Raw genomic sequence first — 19696 nt, 5'->3', positions numbered from 1 at the left:
TTCGGCCAAGGTCACAGTTCTCTGCCCACCGAGTACACAGCAACCAGCAGGGACCTTTCTCTCGCTCTCCAGCACAGGCTTCCTCCCACCACACGCAGGGAACTGCAGCTGCTTGGGGAACACCGACTTAGTCCCGGGCTGGCACGGGAGAGGCACGAGGAATATTCTGAAGTCATTCCCATCTCAGCGCCATCCAGACCCGGGAGAAAAGTGCTTCCCCGCAGCCCTCCGGCAGCTGTCTTGCCTGGCCCTTCCGGCTTCGGAAGGTTTTCTGGGGGAGCCGGGATTATCGGTGCGCTTCAGAAGCTGCAGGTGGCCAAAGCGTGCCTCGGGAGCATGGGAGCTTTCAGCTCTTTATCCCGAAACAGTCTCCCCAGTGCTCTGCAATCTAGAAAGAAAAAAAAAGCGAAAAGAAGGCACACAAATTCATTCTGACATTAGGGAGGGTTGCTTATCCCAACACACTGGCAGGTGAAAAGTTGTTTCTGCCCCTCTAACGAACTGACTCCAGCCGCTGACTCAACTCCCATGATAACTGTTTAAACATTGTTTCATGAATCCCAGGGGACACCGGCCTTGGAACTCTCAGCAACTGCTCAGCTTGGCTACTTCAAAGATTTCCCCACCCAGGAAAATCGCACCCGGCCGGTATCTTGGTCAGGGTCGATCGCAGGCAGCCGGCTAGAGGCACCCAGGGTCCTTGCCCGTTCTCACCCTTTTCTGCCGCCCTCTTTGGGAAGGGTCCAGCGGTAGCACTGCCCTGAGCTCACAGCCCGGCCTCACGCAGAGAATGGAGGCAAAAAAGAGCCTGGCCAAAAATACCCGCCCAAAAATCCTCCAAAAGAAATGCCCCAAAAGACCCCCCAAGCGCAACTACCACAACCCTGCCACTCACCAAATTCAAACCAAAAAAGCTTTCATGCTAGGCTATCTTTTAAATTTTAGTATTTATTATGTTTATATTTATCATTACCATTTCTGTTTTATATCCGTACCTATGTATATTATAGATATTATAATACACATAGCGTGTCATAGTAGAGATTGTATTTATTTATATTGCTGATATTATTTTTCATATTTTACATTGCTAATTTTATTAATTATACTTTCCTATTTTTGTATTGATTTTTAAAATTTTCTGTTTGTTTATATGGTAGACGATATTTTAAACTATACGCATTCATTAACCTAACACATCAGAACCACAATCAATTAGAATTACATGAGCCTACTTTTCTAAGGGGTAAAGATTTCATTCTCATTAAAATAATAGTGGCAGATTTTCTCTTTCTGTGCTTTATTTCAGGGTGGGGTGGAGGGTTGTTTGTCTGGGGGTTTTTTAGTTTTTAGTTTGGGTTTTTGGTTTTTTTTAAAAATTTTGGTTGTTTGCTTTGTTTTGGATTTCTTTCTTACTAAACAATGAGGTTTGGAGAGTTACAGAATAAAAATTCTACTTTCTTTTATTGCTGCCTCTGAAATACACCCCGACATCAAGTGACTGCTGCTAGCCCTGTTCGTGGGTAGAATGAGACCTGTTAGGGGATAAAAAGGATAAAAACGGCACCGTGGCGCTTACAGCTTTCTCCCTTCGGGTTCCTCAATGGAGCAGAAAGTACAGAGGCTTTGGTCTCACTCCCCATTATATCCAGGCCTTCGGTGGGTGGCCACGGCTGTCATTTTCCAACTTCTTTGTTGCCAGCAGACAATCTGCCACACACTCGAGGTCAAAAAGGGTAAGGAAAAAGAAAAAAAGAAAACATGAATAATAATAATAAAAAAGAAATAAAATAAAACATTTTAAAATAAAAGATAAGTAATTAAAAAGAAAAAATAAAATATATATATATGAAATAAAAATTAAAAAACCAAAATAAAAATAAAATAAAAAAGAAAATAAAAATTAAATAATATTTTGAAAATTAAAAGGAATTAAAAAGAAAAAAATAATAACAACAAAAGTAAAAATCATAAATAAATAAAATAAAATTATAAAGCTTGAAGAAATAAAAAACATTTTAAAAATACAAAGAAAAAAATTACATGAATAAATAAAACTCAATAAAATAAAAGAGAATTTAAAAAATTGCTAAAGTCAAAAAGTAAAAGAAATAATAATATATAAAAAAAAATGCAGCTCGGAGGAAAACACCCAAAAGCACCACCCCAGAACCATCAAATGTTCGGCAAATCCCCCGAACCTCCCCTGGAAACCTCCCCCCGCCTGAAACCCCAAATTTCCATTCTCAGTCCCCCCAAATCCCACCTTGGCAATCCCCCAAACCCCCCTCATATGCCCAAAAATTTCCACTCAAGCCCCAAATTCCCCTCTTCAAGCTTCGAAATTCCCCCCCCAACTCCCCCTCGATTCCCCAAAATCCCCTCGGGAACCCCCAAGTGCTCCCCGGGACCCTCCTGAACCCCCACATTTCCACCCCCAAAGCCTCACATTTTTCCTCTTAACCCCCAAATCCGCCCCCGAGCCCCCAGATTTTCCCCGCAAATTCACCTCTGGGTCTCTTCCTCCTCCGGTGGCTCCAGAGGCCACCCCGGCACCGCGGGGCAGCGCCCCCAAACCCGGGGGGGGGTCAGCCTCCGAGTCCCAGTCGCGACCGCCCCCGGAGCCACGGGCATCGGGAGGCGCCGAAATCAGGGAAGGGACTGGGGGGCCCCGGGGGGAATTCGGGGTTCGCCAAAAATCGGAGAGGGGGGAAAACAAGGCAGAGGAAATTTGGCGGGGGTCCCAAGGGGAATTGAAGGGATCCAGGTAGGAATGGGGGGTTTTGGGGGCGATGAGGACCGGAAACGCGCCTCAGCCACGCGGAAACCCATGGAGATAAGGGGTGGCGGACCAGAAATCGCCCCCGCCCGCGCGGAAACATCGAGATAGCAAAGAGGGGCCCCTGAAGGCCGCTCCGCCACGCAGAAAAACCATAGAGATATGGCCTGGCGGACCGAAAGCGCCCCCGCCCTCTGAGAATCATCGAGATAGCAAAGAGGGGCCCCTGAAGGCCGCTCCGCCACGCAGAAAAACCATAGAGATAGGGGGTGGCGGACCGAAAGCGCCCCCGCCCTCTGAGAATCATCGAGATAGCAAAGAGGGGCCCCTGAAGGCCGCTCCGCCACGCAGAAAAACCATAGAGATAGGGGGTGGCGGACCGAAAGCGCCCCCGCCCTCTGAGAATCATCGAGATAGCAAAGAGGGGCCACTGAAGGCCGCTCCGCCACGCAGAAAAACCATAGAGATAAGGACTGGCGGACCGGAAACCCCCCCCGCCCTCTTGGAATCATCGAGATAGCAAAGAGGAGCACCGGAAATCATAGAGACAAGGAGTCGAGGACCGGAAACGCCCCCCGCCCGATCGGAATCATACAGTTATTCGAATGTTCGGAGTACCGGGACTCCCCTTCGCCACGCGGAAGTCATAGAGATGGCGAGTGGGGGACCGGACCCGTGCAGCTGCACGTGCTTCCTGTCATGATTTCCCAACTGAGCCCCGCTGCTCCCGTACGTCTGGGGGCCATCCTATCCTCGCCGACCTCGTGGGAAGGTGGCAGCGCAGGGAGCCTTGAGGGGGGAGCCCCAATAAGGGCGCTGGGAGACCCCAGAAATCCGAATGTGGGGAGGGCGACACGGGACGGGACAAAAGTCAAGTTCGTTTGTTGGTAGTTTTTTGAGGGGTTTTATTTGGGGTTTGGGGGGGGGGAGGTGAGTCCTGGCGCCCTCAGCTCCCCTCTTTTTTGGCCACGATGACAACAGCAGACAGAACCAGACCTGAAAGGGAAAAGGGAGAGGTTTGGACCTACAACAAGTCCCCCAGAAGTCCTGAACTTCCTTCAGATTTCCCCCCCCGGAAGTCCAAAATCCCCTCAGAACTTCCCAGGACCGCTCCGTGTCCACAGCACTGCCCCGAGCTCACAGCCCGGCGCTCCCACGCGCGGCGGGGACGGGCACGGGGGGAGCTGCAGTACCGCTCTCTGTCCACACGGTGGCAGCACGGCCCCGAAGCTCAGCCCGGCCTCGGGCACGGGCAGAGAACGGAGGCAAAAAAGAACGGGCCCAAAAATCCTCTCAAAGAAATGCCCCAAAAGACCCCCAAGCGCAACTACCACAACCCTGCCACTCGCCACGTTCAAACCAAAAAAGCCTTCACGCTAGGCTATCTTTTAAATTTTAGTATTTATTATGTTTATATTTATCATTACCATTTCTGTTTTATAGCCGTACCTATGTATATTAGATATATTATAATACACATAGCGTGTCATAATAGAGATTGTATTTATTTATATTGCTGATATTATTTTTCATATTTTACATTGCTAATTTTATTAATTATACTTTCCTATTTTTGTATTGATTTTTAAAATTTTCTGTTTGTTTATATGGTAGACGATATTTTAAACTATACGCATTCATTAACCTAAAACATCAGAACCACAATCAATTAGAATTACATGAGCCTGCTTTTCTAAGGGGTAAAGATTTCATTCTCATTAAAATAATAGTGGCAGATTTTCTCTTTCTGTGCTTTATTTCGGGGTGGGGTGGAGGGTTGTTTGTCTGGGGGTTTTTTAGGTTTGGGTTTGGTTTTTTTTAAAAAAAAAAAATTTGGTTGTTTGCTTTGTTTTGGATTTCTTTCTTACTAAACAATGAGGTTTGGAGAGTTACAGAATAAAAATTCTACTTTCTTTTATTGCTGCCTCTGAAATACACCCCGACATCAAGTGACTCCTGCTAACACTGTACGTGGGTAGAATGAGACCTGTTAGGGGATAAAAAGGATAAAAACGGCACCGTGGCTGTCCTAGGGTAACTTTATGATGCCTGTATCCCCAATCGTCTGTTCTGTTTGTGCTGAATATTGAGTCCTGTGCCTTTAAGACTGGTTCTAAGAGCAAGGAGAAGCGCGGAGTTTGTTTTGAGAAAACTGCCCGACTCCTCCACATTCTTCTGCGGACAGCGTGTTCGGCGGAGGCTTGGAGAGACTGCAGGACAGAGATCTTTTTTTTGCTTTTAGTTAGTTTCAGCTAGCTAGGGCAGAGAAGTTCCCTGGACTGTTTTTTTTTCCTTTTTCTTGGAACTGTTTAAACCTGCTCTGGACTGAAAACCCAGGGGAGCACTGGGGGCTGCACCTGCGGCCCACCGGGGCCTGGACCTCGGCATTTTCCAGCAGCGCCGGAGGGACTGGGACTGAGGAGAGGCACTGAGAGAGAGCCAAACTACACCCACAGCAAGGACTTCCTCAATTTGCCATCTCACTTCAGAAGGAGAGGTTTTATTGTTTCATACTATTCATTCTTTATACTTGTATGCACTTCATTTGTTTAGTAAAATAGTTTTTTCCACTTTTCTCCAAAGAGGGTTTTGGGTTTTTTTTCCGGACCGGTTGGAGGGAGGGGCCACGTGGGTTTGCTTCCTTGGAGGGATCCTATACAGGGGTTTTCTCCCAAATTTGTCCCAAACCAGGACAGTGGCGCTTACAGCTTTCTCCCTTCGGCTTCCTCAATGGAGCAGAAAGTACAGAGGATTTGCCCTCTGTCGATTGTATCCAGGCCTTCGGTGGGTGGCCACGGCTGTCATTTTCCAACTTCTTTGTTGCCAGCAGACAATCTGCCACATACTCGGGGTAAGAAAGGGTAAGGAAAAAGAAAAAGAAAAAGAAAAGAAAAAGGAGAAAACATGAATAATAAAAAAAGAAATAAAACATTTTTTAAAAAGTAATAAAATATAAAAATATAATAAATAAAATTATATATAAAATATATTAAATAAAAATAAAAAATCCGACAAAATAAAAATAAAATAACATGTTTGGAATGGGTGTGAGAGTGCCGTTCGTTTGGTTGGTGAGCTTTGTCTGTTCTGCTGTGCAAGAATAAGTTACTTTTATTGCTAAAAGCTTTATATAATAATAGTAATAAACCTCACTATAACCACATCCCACAGTCCTCATCCCACAAAGGATCCTGGAAGACCCGCACTCCCAGGGCATCACGACACACCCAGCACCCCGAGCTCGCTCCCGCTCCCGGCGCCGCTGGCAACGTCACGCCGCGCCCGTGACAGCACGTGCTGGAATGACGTCATCGCGCGGCGCGGGGAGGCGGCAGCAATGGCGGCGGCGGGAGGAGGAGGAGCGGCGGTGGCGGCCCCCCCGCGGGGTATCCGCGCCTGGCTGCGGAGCGCGTTCCGCTTCGCCACCGACCGCAACGACTTCCGCAGGTCCGAACCAGGACGGGGATCGGGATGGGGTCGGGGTCGGGATCGAGGCCGGGACCGGAATAGCGGTCAGAGTTGGGATTGGCATATGGGAATCGGGATCAGGAGCCCAGTATCTGTCCCCGGCCGGGATCAGGAGCAGCGTGTCCGGCAGGAGCGGCGATTGTCCCTCAGTCCCTTGTGTCCCGTTCGGACTCCTCAGTCCACGGAGGACATTTTGGGGCTGAAGCGTGTCCAGGGAAGGGAGCGGAGCTGGGGAAGGGGCTGGAGAGTCCTGAGGGAGCTGGGGAAGGGGCTGGAGAATCCTGAGGGAGCTGGGGAAGGGGCTGGAGAATCCTGAGGGAGCTGGGAAGGGGCTGGAGAATCCTGAGGGAGCTGGGAGGGGGCTCAGCCTGGAGAAAAGGAGGCTCAGGGGGAATTCCTGGCTCTGCACAACTCCCTGACAGGAGGGGACAGCCGGGGGGATTTGGGATCTCATCCCAGGGCACAGGGACAGGAGGAGAGGGAACGGCCTCAGGCTGTGCCAGGGGAGGCTCAGCTTGGACAGCAGCAGGAATTTCCTCATGGAAAGGGCGCTCAGGCCTGGGAAGTGCCCAGGGAAGGTTTGGAGTGCCCAGGGCTGGAGGTGTCACCTGGAGGTGGCACTGAGTGCTCAGGGTGGGGACAAAGTGGGGATCAGGCCCAGCTTGGGCTCGGATGAACTTTCCTAAAGTCTTTTCTGACCTCAATGCTTTTGGGATTTTACGATTGCGGGAACCTGCTGGTGAACCTGGGGCCGTTTGCCGCCGGGGTCTGGGTGGCCCGGAACTTAACGGACATCGACCTGATGGCCCCGCAGCCCGTCCCGTAGCAGGTATGGGCTGGGGGCAGTGAGGGCTGGGAGGCTCCCTGGGGGTGGGATCAGGTGGAAGGGACCCCCAGGAATTAAATCCAACCCCTGGCCCTGCACAGACACCCCAAAATCCCACCCTGTGCGTCCCTGGAGCGCTGTCCAAACGCTCCTGAAGCTCTGGGGTTGTGTCCATTCCCTGGGGAGCCTAGGCAGTGTCTGAACCCTCTGGGGGAAAGAGCCTTTCCCAATCTCCATCCGAAATCTCCCAAATGCAGCCCGCCCTTGGGTGCTGTCCCTGCCACCTGAGGCCTCAGGGCTGAACAACCCCCCCCAAACTCACCCTGACCCCCTCAGGACAGCACTGTCACCCTGTGAGGTGGCACAAATCAGGGGCGAGCCCACCCCAAAACCCACAGAAGCCCCTCTTTACACAGATTTTAAAGCAGAACCACCTCCCCTGATTATGCTGAATCCCTGTCCCAGGAAGGAGTCGGAGCCACCAGGAGGAGAGCTTGCCCTCCCACCAGGATCGGAGCTGTGGGGCTGCTCAGATCCCCCCTGGAGCTGGTCAGATCACCCCTGTCCTGCCTGGAGCAGTGACAGGGACAAAAGGGAGCTTAGTTTCCCATCCATCCGTTCCTTCCTTCGGGAATTGTTTCCTCAAGGATGTGCATGGAATTTCCTCCTGTGCCCTCTACCCCCAGATGTTTATTAAAGTTTATGGAATAACAACATAGCCCACTGAAATTTTGTTTGTTTGTTTGTTTTTTATTTTAATAAGAAACTTCGGCTTACAAAAAGCAAGGCATAAAAAGAGTAAAGATTTTTAAAAAACCCTCCAAAAACATAAAAACATGATTTCTATTTCACACCCGAGAGCCAGAGGGATGAGCTCAACCCTGAGACCCATCAGCTGCTTCTGTGAGGGAAAATCCAGATTGGGATGAAACTCCAGGCACAGAGCTTCCTGGGAAAAGTCTGCAGAAAGCTGGGACAGGTGAAGGAATGATGGCCAAGGTGGGAGGAGAAGCCTTTGGGTGTTGCATAGCATTGAGTGCCCTGGGCTGGGGCCACCATGGGTGGGCGTTACTCACCGCTTGTGAGTTACTCCACAGATTGCATAGGGGCCACTGGGAGTTAGAGGTTGCACCCCAGCTGCTCTGAGGTGCTGCGGAGGAGCAGCAGCAGCAGCTCCCGGTCCCAGGCAGTGCCACTGGGGTTCCTGGGCTTGGGAATTCACATTATTTGGGTATTTTCCCTGGGGTTGGAGTTGGAGACATTGTGGGAGCAGCTGCCCTCAGGTTTAGGGACAGAAGTGCCCCTCGTGCCCCCCTCCCTCAAAAACCCCATAAAAACCTTCCAAAAGGCTCTTTTCCAAAGGTGCTGTTGGAACATGCTATAAAAAACCTGCAGCTCTGTGTAAAGTGGGGATAATTCCCATTTTGCAGACATGGTTTCTGTGGGAAAAGGGGATTAATTAGGATGTTCCAGGCGCTTTGGAGTTCATCTCAGGTTTGATTTGGTCCCACTAATCCCCCCCAGCCCAGGGTCAGCCTGGGGCCAGGCCCTGCAGAGGATCCAGGGGTGATTTGGGGGGGTTGGAACAAACCTGGATGAATGAAAAGCTGCTGAGGAGCCAGGAAAAGTCAGGAATTCCATAATATCCCAAGCTGGAAGGGACCCACAAGGATCAGCCCTGGGTGAATCCCCCCTGGCTCCTCCTCGGACCCTCAAGGTCCTTCCTTTGTAGCCCTTAATTAATTAATTGGATTCTCTAGTCACTTGCTGCTGTCCTTCAGAAGGACACGCTAGGTCTGCACTGGCAGTGACATCAGGAATGAGCTTGGAGCAGAAACTTGATCTGACTTAAAACTGCTGAAAAATCCAGAAAATTCTGGTTTAAAGCTGCTGGGGAAAATCCAGAAAAAGCTGATACAGACCTGCTGAAAGAACTCCAGAAATATCTGATTTAGAACTGCTGAAAAAAACTCCAGAAAAATGGAGTGGAATCCACCCAAACTCCAGCCTGGCTCCTCTGTCCAAAGGAATCACATCCCTCCTGTTTGCCAGGGGATTCCACAATGAGGGAAAACTCCTTCCCTTCCCTGCCAGGAATCTGGAATTTAGTCTGTGATTTACTTTTTTAAGTGCTGGAGAACAGCCTTAACTATGCCCTCAGGAGTGGGAAAATCCTGCCCATCCTGCATGGAAAAGCAGATTTTTAAGCAAGTGTTTTCCTGGGAATTCATCCTCGTTCCCTCCCTGGATGGGAAGCTGGGGAATCAGTTTGTGAGCAGCCCCCAAAATCAATAATAATCATTAATAGTACATGGAATTCATGTGGAATTAATTCTGATACCCCCCCAAAATCAATTAATAAATCACTCACTGTATATGGAATGAATGCGGATTTTTATGACTTAAACTGATGAATTTAGCAGATTCTAGGATGCTCCACAATCCAGCTGCAATAAATGGAATATTGGTTTGACAAGACACCAAAAATCCATGGAACTGTTGCTCAGGAACCTACCAGGCTGAGAGAATCCATGCAAACACTGCCAGGATAATGGAAAGTGGGGGGTTGTTCCCCATTTCTAAGCCAGGAATTAACATCAGGTTAGGGACAGAAGGTGCTTCCCATCCCAAAAAAACCCACTGGAATTTTTCCTCCTTGCTCTGACAGATTTTCAGGCCAGGCCTGGCATGAGAGGCTTGGATGGCATTAAAAAAACAAAACGAAACAAAAACAAAAAACCAAAAACAAACAAACAAAAAAACCCCCCACAAACAAAAAACCCCCACCACCTTAAAATTCCAATTTTACCTGTCCTGCACCCTGGGAACAGGTGTTGGAATTATTACAAATCCAAGGATTTCAAACATGGACTCGGCTTCTGGAATTGCGGGGGAATTCCATCTACACGGGCAGGGAATGTGACTGCTGCTGGCACTTGGAAACCCACACAAATCAGGGGAATTAATCCCCAATTTCCCAAAATGTCTCTCCCATGGGAAATATTATTGGATGCCAAGCACCAAACGTAAGGAACTGTGCCAAAGTGGAGCTGTTCAGGCAGGTAAAGCTGATTTGTCTCTTCCTCATGTGCTTCCAGCAGCTCCCACTGGGATGAAATGAAGAATTTCCAGCTCTGGGAATGTTACAATCCATGAAAATTCCTGAATTTTCCATTCTGGCAATGTTTACTCTGGAAGCTTTGCCCTCGAAAAGCAGGAATCCCCTCCGGAGTAAGGGCACAGGACGCATTTTGGGTTTTTATCATTCCTAGTTTTGTCCCTGTGCTCCAGAGAATTCTGCGAGTGCCCTGGGGTGGAAAAGTGGCTGGAAAAGTCACGTCCAGCATTCCATGGATTTTTCCCATCTGCTGCCTCACCCCAACACCTTCAAAGCCAGACCAGAGATTTGTTTTGGGGTAAAAAATTTCGATTTTGTATCCTGTTCAATGCTCTGCAGAGAATCTGGTTTTTATGGAATGCATAGCTTGACTTGGGATTCCAAACAGGGAAGGGAGAGGAAAATCAAATTTATGGAATTAACTTGCTAATGGGATTAAAATTACCTAAATTAAAGTGGTTTCCAGGTGATGGATCCCACCTGGCTGTGGGATTCATGGAGATTCTTCATTTTTAACAACCCAGAATTATGGAAATCCCATTGATTCCCAGGCTGGGTGGGAAAAGCTGGGCATAGTTCCATCCCAAAACCTGATTTCCTGGGATTTTCCACAAGCCCCACTGAGCATCTCCCAAGGCAACCAAATCCCAACTTGTGGAAAACCAGATTTATTCCCACTTTTCCCAAAATCGAGGAGTTTGTGTTGGGTCTCACTCCCAGCTGGGATCCCTGAGCTCCTCTACCTATAAAACTAGGATGAATTCCAATAATTTATTCTAGCAGAGCCTAAAATTGAGATTTTCCTGGATCTGCAGCAGGATTTTGTGTATTTTGGTTAATCTTTTGCTGCCATTCAGCACCACCTGAGCGGCCTGGCTGCAGTTCCAAGGAATTCAAGGAATATTCTCATTTTCTTGATGTGGGAGTTGACTTCCAGCAGAATTCCTGGCAGGGAGGACACCCCAAAACAAAGAAGGAGCCTCATCCCAACCCTGCAGCAGCCAAATTAAAATCAAACAGCACCAAAAATCCCAAATGCTGCCGCATCCAAGGAAAAGCTGAATACCCCAGGAACCTCACAGTGCTGGGAAAGGCAAATTCAAGAAATTCCTTCCCTATCAGGGCAAATTTGAGCTCAAGTCGCTTGGAGAGGCCACTGACACCTTTAATATGACTCTTCATCTTCTCTCTTTCCCAGAACCTGCTTTGCTCCAGAATGAATCCATCAAGCACAAACATTTCTAATTCTTTCTGGAATATCAACTTTTCCCTGGCTGAGCTCATTTTCCTCTCCCAGGATCTCAATTTATCCCGTTGTACTGTGGTTAATTGGATTATTGGCAGCCTCAAAAATTCCCTCCCCAAGCCATTCCTAAGAAATCCTTCCAGACACTGCTACGTTTAGGGAAGCAAAACCAAACCTTTTTTTTTTTAGCACTGTTGCAAACTGCCTGATCTCAAAAACAAACAAACAAACAAACCACAAACCCCACCCCCCCCAAAAAAAAAACCAAAACCAACCCCCAGAATATGACCCCAAAATTATATTTAATTGTTCAAAAGGACATTTCTTTTAGGCTCAGAAAGCAACATCTTGAGCAGAATATGGGAAATGGGAATTTTTCTATGACACAATCCAAGTTTTTTTGCTTGCTGTGCTCACTTTTGCCCAAGGACAGGAGGTTAAAATTCCCAAGAAAAAGTGGAATTTGGGAGCTTTCCCCCACCCCCCACAATAACAAATGTTGGCAGGTTGTGTTTACCTGATGAAACAAAGGGAGCAAAAAGAGAGGAGGAGAAACACTTGGAAAACTTCCCCATCTGAAAACTGAATTCAACACAAAACCAAACAAACAAAAAACCCCCCTTCATATTTCCCATTATTTTTCAGAAAATAACCCAGATGAACAGACAGCAGGTCTAATATTCAGATTTAAATGTGAAACGTGAACAGCCAAGCCCCAAAATTACAAAAAAACACACCTGAGGTGCAACTGTAGGCTGAAAAGTGACTGTAAATAGTCCAACTAAGGCTCTGTTTTCCCACAGAATTCCAAAATCCATCTGATTCCAGATCCAGACTTTGTGGTTTTGGAGCTTTTCCAACTCCACGTGGAATCTGGGATTTCACATTCCTCCCCTTGGGTGGCCCTGCAGGAACAAAGACCTCCAAGGCTGGCACCACCCCTGTGCCAACCTCAAGAAATTACATTTCTCGCGGATCTTTCACCCAAAACCCCCCATTCCCCTGAGGAAATGCAGCTACATTTGTCCAAAAAGAGAATTTGCCTCCCCAGCTCCAACTTCTGCTGCCACAGCTCTTGGAAACTGTTCCCAATCCTAGGTGATGCCTGCAGAAACTTGGAGCACGGGTTTTGGGTTGGCTGCCAGATGTGGCACTCACGGACATTCCTGGGAGTTAAAATGCATTTTTTTTTGTGTTAAACCCCATTTTTGGGGGTTCAAACACTTTGTGTGTTAAAACCCACTTGATGTGTGTTAAAACACATTTCTGGGGGTTAAACTACATTTTTTGTGTGGTAGAAACATTTTTCTGTGCTTAAACACATTTATGGAGGTTAAAACCCATTTCGGGGGGGGTTTTAAAACCCATTTTTGGTGTGTCAAACACAACTTTTCGAGGGCTACGACCCATTTTCTCCACAGCAGAACTCCATGAAAATCCCGCTTCTGAGGGAATTAAGCTGCCAGCTAGATCAGCCCTGAGCAAATCCTGGAATGTGGCAGAGCCGCAGTGCCACAGCCACACAGAGCTGCTGGCAAAGCTTCACCCAGGGCGCAGAAATCGGTATCAGGGGCAGCAGAGGAGGAACTGAGAAGAATTTAAACATTTTTTTCCAGCAGGAACAGCTCTGGGAGTTTCCCTGGGATTTACCAGACCGCTCAAGGGTACTGTACCTGTTCCTCTTGGAGCTGGAGCTGGATCAGGATTTTTAGGGATTGAAGGGTGTTGATCCAGCTGGATTCTCCCATTGCCAGCTTGGGCTCATTCCTCTTTGATAGGGGATGAACGAACAGCATCAAACTTTATAGTTTCATTTTTTTTTTGAGCTGAAAAGACACTCAAACCCCAAGATTCTGCCCCAAATCGGAACTGCCCAGCTCCAGAAGGTTTTCCAAATATCTTGCCCTGATCCCATCCCTGCCATGATCCATGCACCGATCCCTTTCCTGCCCTGATCCCATCCCTGCCCGGATCCCGTCCCTGCCCTGATCTCTGCCCTGATCCCGTCCCTACCCTGATCCCGTTCCTGCCCTGATCCCATTCCTGCAGTTTTCCCTGCAAAGAAGGGGAAGATGAACACCAAAAGTTCCCCAAAAGAAGCTGGGAATGTCCCCTCATGGCAATGTCAGTCTTGTGTCCTTGTCACTGGTTTTGGGTGGCAAAAACCTGAGCTTGGAGTTGTTTTTCTGGGATTCCTGCTTTGTCCTGCAGCATTCTCTGAGTGTAGAAGAGGATGTAGGCCTGGGTCTTGCACACCTCCTCCACACTACACACATTCAGTTTGGAGTCATTGCAGTGCACCCAAAAACCTGGGAAAAAAGGGAAAGAAAGAGTTCTCAGCTGAGGCAGGATCCCTGTGGATTTTGGAACCGCTCAATTCGGCAGCCAAAAATCCCCTGGGGCCGGGCAATTTGTGCAGCCAGGAAGGCAGAGCCTGTCCTGATCCAGCTGCTGAGATCTCCTAGCCCCCTGCGGATGTTAGGCATGAATAGTTCCTGTTCTTCCAGCCTCAAAACACTTTCTATTCATCTCCTTGGTCCTTAGGATTCAATCCTGAGCAAAGCCAGCCGCAACAGCTCATCGGAGCAGCTCTGCCTGGCAGAATGAATAATTCACACCATTCCCAGGAAAACAAAAACCACCAACCAACCAACCGACCAACCAACCAAAAAACCCACACAAAAAATTACAAAAAAAATTTTAAAAATAGGAATACAGGGGTGGGGCGGGAGCGGGGGAAACAAACTACTAAAAGACATGGAGGGGGTCCCAAGGAATTGGAATCCTGGGGAGGGATCCCAAGGGAGGGAAAATCCTGAGGGAGCGAAGAAGATTGGGATGGGATTTGCCCGTCCCCAGCACACGCACCTCCCTCCGTGTTGTAGCAATAGGCTGTGTAGTGTCCTGAGCCAAAGCCCTTCCCGTGATGCATCACCACAGCTGAGAGGTCATAGACAAAGGTCTCTGTGGCAAGGGAGGGCAGAGAGTCCAGGCAGCAGTAAGGTTCCATGTTTAATACCTGCTCAAAGAGAACATGGACCCCGATCTTCTCGTGGTGATTGCGCTCAGACCACCTGCAAACACAAATCCCACGCTCAGCGCTGCTCAGGGCTGGGGGGGAACTGCTCAGCATCAATAAATCTTGGAGATTCACCCCAAAATCCCCTGCAGACACCCCTCACACACACAGAGCTCCTACTGCTGCTTCCGTGCTTAGTTATAGTTGGGGTCTCCTCCTGGCATTGATGATTTTAGTTTTACGTGGGGTCTCTCCTGCCATTGATAATTTTTATTTTAGGTGGGGTCTCCCCCTGCCATTAATGATTTTTGGTTTAGTTCGCATCTTGTTCCTTCCTTGATAATCTTTACTTTAAGTGAACTCTCCTTCTGCCACTGAGGGTTTTTGTTATAGATGAGCTCTCCTGGCATTGATGGGCTTTGTTTCAGGTGGGGTTTCCCTTTGCCATTAATAATTTTTCTTTTAGGGGGGTCTCCCTCTGCCACTGATGGTTTTTGTTTTAGGTCAGGTCTCCTTCTGCCATTGATGATTTTTATTTCAGGTGGGGTCTCCCATTGATATTTTTTGTTTTAGGTGGAGTATTTCTGAGCCAGATTTTTCCTCTTACCACCTTTAAAATCCTCGGTTCTACCAATAACATCCCCCCCTCCCACACCCAGTCTAACTACTTTAGACACCTGTTCTAATATTTTGAGCTTATTCAACAGGTAAAGAGCCAATACTGGCACTGAATTCTCTCCATATCCCATCTTCACCAAATCTTTCATCAGCTTACTGACTTCTCCTTCCAAGCTGCCTGCAAACTTGAGTAAAACCCAATGAAATTAAGGATTAATATGCACAAAATATTCAGTTCTGGCAGAAAACCCGTTTGAGGGAGTTTCACAAATCTGATGGCTCAAAAGTCACACAGCTGCTTTTAGCAGCAATGGAGGGAAGTTAAAGGCCCACTTTTGGCCACTATTTCCCCCAAAAATTCAGGGCCCAGTGCCTCACCTGAAGCGTTTAAGGTGCAACCGAAGGACCTGAGGTAGTCTGTAGATCAGCAACTACTTTTTAGCTTCACTCAGAACAAGAAGTTTGGGAGAAGATTTTCGCCGTTTGCCTGCCAAAACAAAAAACAAAACCAAAACCAAAACAAAACAACAAAAACAAACAAAAAAAACCCACCAAGGCAAAGATTATTAGGATCCCCAAAAAGAAAAACCAGCACAAGAGGGTGAACTCTTTGTTTTTTCCCAGCACGGGGATGGCCACAGGAATAAACATTTCTGCATTCCTCCAGAACTTCTGTGGGATCCAAATTCTCCCTTCCCCTCATCACACAAACATCTGTCACCTCTGAGCTGTTCCTTCTGGAAAAAACACCAGGAATATTGAGCCAAAGATATCCTGGGCTGCAGCAGTTCTAGCAGGTGAATCCCAGCCCACAAATACTCCGTATTTTATTCTCTCTGCTGCGCTGAAGAGCATTAAAAAAAACGCTCCCAGCAACAGCAAAGCTGGAAAAGAGGAAGAATTCCTCCCTACTCTTCCCAGGGATTCTTCTTCCCAGGAAAGGCTGGAGCAGAAGGGGACAGGTGGCTCTAAGAGCTCCCAATTAGGACTGTAGCTGTTAATTAGATTTGTGCCCCTCTCCTGCAACAGCTATGACAGCAGTGCCCTGACTGCTCCTGGCACTTGGGGCCTTTTCCATGACTCTTTCCAGCAGGAAAATGCTTCCTGAGCCATTCAGGATTCCTTAAAAGTCATTTAGAATTCCTTAAAAGCCATTTAAAATCCCTGCAGGGGAAACAAAGCCCTTCAGCTAAACTGCAGCTCTCACCTATTAGCAGGGCTGATCTTAGCCAAAAGGGCAGCCAAAACACATGGGAAATAGAAAGACACCTACCCAACAGGGGACTCAGAAGAGGCCATAAGAAACCCAAGGGACTGAAAAGCTCCAAAACATGCATAGGGGCCAAAAAGCTCTAGCATTGAAGGAAGGGCATCACAGGCAGGCAATCTCTCTTCTGTAAGACAAGAACTAGACAGAAAGACAAAGAGGGGGCTGGGACACAGGAAAAACACAGGCTTTGGTTTCAAAGGGATGGTAAGCGGTGCATGCCAAGAGCTCTGGCCTTACACTTAAAATAACAACCCCATCCAGGGACTCGCTAGGGCTCCCCACAACACCCACAAGCCTCCCTACAAATGCCTGCTGCTCTCGCACTTTTCACCCCGGCAAAGCAAATGATGAAAGGGGGTTACACAGCTGCTATAGCCAAGAACAGAGGGACAGGAACACTTGCCAGGGAACACTGGGAGGCCTGGGCCTACACGTGCCTTCCAGATAGGCCAGGTGCATTGTACCAAAAGGCCACCGGTGACGAAAGACCACCTAGTCCTAGCATGTCAGGCAACACAGTAGACACAGGCGTGACCAGCCCTTCCAGCACCAAACACAGGAGGGATCAAAGCAGTTCTGCAGCTAACAAGGCCAAGCTCGGGCATCGTATAAGACATACACAGAGATAGGGGTCCTCATGGCACAGGAGAAATGCTTCAAGGACTTAGGACTGCTCTAGGGACAAGTCACAACGTGCCTGTTATCCCCTGGCATCCCCAGACTTCCAGCTAGGAGACAGGATGGAGGGAGAAAGATACATCTTTACAAGCGGATTCTAAAAACAAATAGGCACTGCCTACAGCTCTGGCCACTGCCTTGAGCAAAAAGAAGGGATAGACCTGAGGAGAAGATGGAATCATCTTCCTTCGCAATACAGGTCTGCCATTCCTTACATAACAACAACAACATGGGAAAGCTGCCTAAAGGCTTCCCACAGTAGCACAGGTCAAGTCAACAGTAAGAAATAACAAGTCATGCAGAAACATTGCACATCACACCAGCCAAGCGCTTGAAACTCACAAAAACAAGATCATCAAGGCCTCTGGCCCACCCCTCCATAGCCATCGCACAAGCTCAGCCTAAATAGTAGGCAGAGCTCTTAGCAGGGGCCGAGCAAAAAAATCTCAAGGTCTTAGGAGCAGGGTGACAAAATAGATGCTGCAAAGCCAGCCACCTCTCCTTACACCTCCACCCAAGAGCAAATAGAATACAGCCCAGCCTCAGGCCAGCATCCCCCCTACAGATGCAGGGGGAGACCAGCAGGCCCAGCTCAAAGTATCTATGTTTCTCTCTGGGCAAAGGGAAAAAAACCCACCACCTACAAGAAAGGAAAAAGTGTTAGAGGGAGACATTAAATTTCAACCGTTGGGGTTTTTTAGGAAACTGAACAGAATAAGTCACTGAAATAGCTGAAAGACATAGGGAAGCTTGCTACACACTCAACACAAGCCACAACTAAGACAAGATAGCCCAGATTCACTAACTCCTTGCTTGTCAGCTTTATGTTGATGGAGCTATGCTTGTAAGGAAAAACAAAACGTGACCAAGAGCGCACAACTTAGATGCAGACTTCCTGCTCAAAGAATCCATTCAATTCACAAAACTCTTAAGCGCTAACATGGGTCACAAATGCATTGAAAAGGTAGAAAGGTCAGGATCAGGAAGATTCATCTTCCTCATTTTGGGGACACCTCCTCAACATAGACCCAGCACTCATTTTAGGAAACAAGCCACACATGCTTCAGAGCCTTTATGGCAAGGAGCGTACAAAGGGAGGAATGGGAGGTGACAGGGAGCAATATAAATTCAGATCTGGGTATTCAACAGGTCTGTAAATACAAGGCTTTGAAAGGACCTCTGAAGGTCACAGTGCATAGGAGGAAATGAGGCTGTATACTGCAAACTATCATAAGCATACGCTCCGTAACTTTGCGGAAGGAAAAACTAAAGGAGACTAACCCCTAACAACAGTCTTGGAAAAGCAGTTAGGGATGGAGGCTTCAGAGCCCAAAAACTAAACCAAAAAGCAATGAGAAAAACCCCACACCAAGAGGGAGACCAAGAGCATAGAGGCCTTTTCAAAGAAAAAGAATGCATTTCACAGAAATGCCTCTGGCACAAAGGTACTACCACCTACTTGTTAGACTGGATCACTTCACCCATGGGCTAGAAAGTTTCCCTACTATAAACGTACACCACAAGTAGTAACAATAAGATGGCGATACATCCCTCCCCACTAAAGGTTCATAAAAAAGACAGATTCGGATTCGTGGCCCCCGTGGCACCGGACAAATACAGCATCTTAACAGAAAAGCTTTAGGGATCCCCTGGCAGTGACGTACACTGTGACACACCCAAAGTTCAGGGGGACAGCAGAGGATGACTAAAAAGACTCAAATGGATTAAAGAAAGGAAGGAAGGACAAATAGAGGAACAAATGGCCTTCAGGGTCTGCCCCCCAACCCTATGGACAATCAAAGTCTGACACAGGTCTAACATAGGAAAGGATAGAAGGACTCCCCTTCCTGCAAACCCCATACAGCACTGGGAATGCAGTACAAGCACAGGCAGAGACACAACAACATGCATAGACAATGCACAAAGAAGGCACACAAATTCATTCTGACATTAGGGAGGGTTGCTTATCCCAACACACTTGCAGGCGAAAAGCTGTTTCTGCCGCTCGAACAAACCGACTCCAGCCGCTGCCTCAACTCCATGATAACTATTTAAACATTGTTTCAAGAATCCCAGGGGACACCAGCCTTGGAACTCTCAGCAACTGCTCAGCTCGGCTACTTCAAAGACTTCCCCACCCAGGAAACCGAGCGCTCCCAGCCTGTAACAGCACATCCGCTACAAAGCCGATCAAACCTTGCACACACAGACGACACGAGGCTGCTGCGAGTCCTCTTTGGGCCAGCAGCAGCAGCAGCTCCCAGGGACATGAACAGCACCCCCCGCTCCCAGGTGGTTCAGGGTGGGTGCGGGGGGTTGAGTGGGGACGGTGGGGAGGGGAGAGGACGGGACAGGCGCCCGGCACAGCACGGGGACCACTCCTGGGACGCCGGCCGCAGTGGGACCTCGGCCGATCGGGGCATCCCCGCCGCTGCCTGTCGGCGCAGGCCCAGCTCCTGCCCGCCCGTGGCGCCGCTGAGCCTCCAGCCCGTGCCCCCATGCCTCAAAACGCCGCAGAAAATCGTGCCCGGGCAGCGGTGTGGTCAGGGTAGCGTGCAGGCAATCGGCTAGACGTACCTCAGGGTCCTTGATTTTTCCCACCCTTTTTGCTGCCATCTTTAGAAGGTCAGGACCATGGTGCCGAACCCTCATCTTTGGAGTGGCATCACATGAC

General features: G+C 48.4%; 2 long non-coding RNA genes across 4 annotated transcripts; both read right to left on the bottom strand.

Moving 5' to 3' along the window:
• Positions 1-363: 363 nt before the first annotated feature.
• Positions 364-6044, bottom strand: LOC120758147 (uncharacterized). Its single transcript, XR_005702788.2, has 5 exons — positions 5933-6044; positions 5486-5624; positions 2510-3775; positions 1580-1720; positions 364-388 (listed from the first exon to the last, which is right to left on the bottom strand). It is a non-coding gene; the product is annotated as an uncharacterized LOC120758147 (long non-coding RNA).
• A 3005-nt stretch (positions 6045-9049) lies between these two features.
• LOC120758145 (uncharacterized) lies at positions 9050-19442 on the bottom strand. 3 transcript variants are annotated; one of them, XR_005702786.2, is made up of 5 exons: positions 19219-19436; positions 15453-16482; positions 14306-14511; positions 13111-13746; positions 11708-12342 (listed from the first exon to the last, which is right to left on the bottom strand). It is a non-coding gene; the product is annotated as an uncharacterized LOC120758145 (long non-coding RNA). The 3 variants fall into 3 exon arrangements; XR_005702785.2 differs by lacking the exon at positions 19219-19436 and adding an exon at positions 9050-9520 and having other exon boundaries at positions 12175-13746; positions 15453-15570; XR_005702784.2 differs by having other exon boundaries at positions 10403-13746; positions 15453-19442.
• Positions 19443-19696: the final 254 nt, after the last annotated feature.

This window comes from Hirundo rustica, chromosome 12 (genome assembly GCF_015227805.2).
Source record: "Hirundo rustica isolate bHirRus1 chromosome 12, bHirRus1.pri.v3, whole genome shotgun sequence".
In the NCBI taxonomy this organism is placed as follows: domain Eukaryota; kingdom Metazoa; phylum Chordata; class Aves; order Passeriformes; family Hirundinidae; genus Hirundo; species Hirundo rustica.
The sequence above is the reverse complement of the archived record's forward strand: the minus strand, read 5'-3'. Positions and strand labels throughout refer to the sequence as shown.